The sequence below is a fragment of the Penaeus japonicus genome, unplaced genomic scaffold (genome assembly GCF_977035675.1).
Source record: "Penaeus japonicus unplaced genomic scaffold, GWHDUDI00000001_assembly GWHDUDI00000033, whole genome shotgun sequence".
NCBI lineage: Eukaryota > Metazoa > Arthropoda > Malacostraca > Decapoda > Penaeidae > Penaeus > Penaeus japonicus.
The window spans coordinates 7,180,305-7,182,804 of record NW_028234435.1 but is presented as its reverse complement, the minus strand read 5'-3'; positions in this window follow the sequence as shown (position 1 = coordinate 7,182,804).

Genomic DNA, 2,500 nt, shown 5'->3' with positions numbered 1-2,500 from the left:
CAGAAGAATTCGTAAACCTAGAAGCTAAAGTTAGAATAAGAGAGAGAAAAAAGTTGATCAGTCAGACTTCCTGTTTAGAATTTTGGATAAAAGTTACACGTAAAAGGAATAAAAGGGAAGGAGATTCATCCAAGTTAGATCAAAATGCATCGGTTATTAAAAAAAAAAAAAATGTCCTTTGATCGCGTTCAGCTTATATGCAAGGGAAATGGCCTTCAATCGGAACTCAACTTTTATCTATCGTGGTCGTCCATTTCGTTGCCCTAAGTTGACAAATATCGCAACCCAGCCGATGCAATATATATCCAGGAAGGGCCTTTGTAAACAGACAAATTTGTTGGCTGTCTGACCGTTTTTCTTTATTGTTCGAGAGAAAAAAACAACAGCTGTTTACACTGATGACGTCAGAGTTTTTCATTTTGGTTTGAATACTCGTTTGAAAATACGACTTGAAATATGAATAAGAGAAAGCATATCAATAAAACACAAAACAAACAATAACAACAAGATATAAACGAAATATAGATGATACGGATTGTCCTCTTAAAATGATAAAGAAAACGCAGTAAAATTGAAACCTTCAAACTATTCAGGTTATTAAATATACTAAAGTGTTCAACGTTCCTTATAAGTTATTCGAACTTAAACTTACTCTTTGAACGACACTAAAAAAAAAAAAAAAAAAAAAAAAAAAAAAAAAAAAAAAAAAAAAAAAAAAAAAAAAAAAAAAAAAAAAAAAAAAAAAAAAAAAAAAAAAAAATAAATACATGAAAAAGAGAACATATGTCATGATTTTTTTTTTAAATGTATCAAACATATTAAACTTTAAAGCAACTATTATAACGATAATAATAATAATGATAATATTATCAACAAGTCATGATAACCATAGGGATGATGATGATAATATTGATAACAATGATAATAAAGGTGATAATAATGATCTGACTGTAAGGCCCGAGCTCACACTGATTATAATGATTAAAAAAATCAATAACAATAATGATAATGATGAACGAAATAATATTAATGATAAGAATGATTATATCAATAATAATAATAATCATTACAACAACAACAACAAAATTGATAATGATTATGATAATGAGGATAATACTAATGACAATAAGAAGAAAGGTAAATCAACGATAGTTCTAAAAAATAGTGATGATGATTGATGGTAATGATAATGATGATGATGGTGATGATGGTGATGATGAGGATGATGGTGGTGGTGATGATGAGGAGGATGGTGATGATGATGATGATGACATTTATGATGGTGATGATGATGATGATGATTAAGACTATAATGATCATTATCATTATCATTATCATCGGTATGGTTATCCTCGTTCTTTGATCCTTTGATGCTTTTAATGTTGATGATTATGATGGTGACAGTGATAGGGTTGACGATAATGATAGTGATGATGGAAATGATAATGATGATGATGTTGATGATGATAAAGATGATGATAGTGATGAGGACTATAGCAGTAGTAAAAGTGATAATGATACTGATATTAGTGGTGATAGTCACTATTGTCATTTTCATTACTCTGATGGTGATAATCATAACAATAACAAAAATGAGTATGATAGCAATAATGATAAAAATAGTAATGAATTATAAGAATGATAATGGTGATGAGTGATGATTATGATGATATTAATGGTAATATTAATAGTAATGATAGTAATGACAATATTAATAACAATGATATCAACACAAATTTGATAATAACAATACCTAAATGATAATAGTAATGATGATAAAAAATAGTAATAAAAATGATAATGATAGTTGTAGTAGTGATAACAGCAGTTGTGGTGATAATTATGATAATAACGATAATGTTAATAAAGATGATAATAGTAACAATAATAAAGATAATAACAATAATTATAATGATATTAGTAATAATATCATTAGTAATAATATATAATGACAGTAATAACGAGAATAATGATAATGAGGAATATAACAATAATAATACTTATGACAATAAAGATAAAGACAATAATATAACAATAACATTGATAACTAACAATAATAGTGATAATGCTCTTAATAATGATTATTATTATTAGGATCATCATTATCATCATTCCAATGCTGATAATGATAATGATAATAACATCAATAACGAAAATGATACGGATGGTTATAATGATAACAAAAATAGCAATGATACTTATAATAATAATGATAATAACAATAGTAATTATAAGGATGATGATGATGATAATAATGATGATGATGATAATGATAAATATCATTGTTATTATCATAATGATCATGATACTGGTAATGATATTTATGATGATGAAAAGAGATATGATAATGATCATTATAATGAAAATGATTCAGCAATAATAAAGAAAGAAGTGATGATGATAGAATCACGGTCATAAGGACTACTATATGATGATATCAATAATAATGATAATAATGATCATGATAAAAAGAATATGATACTTATCATATTGATTAGCA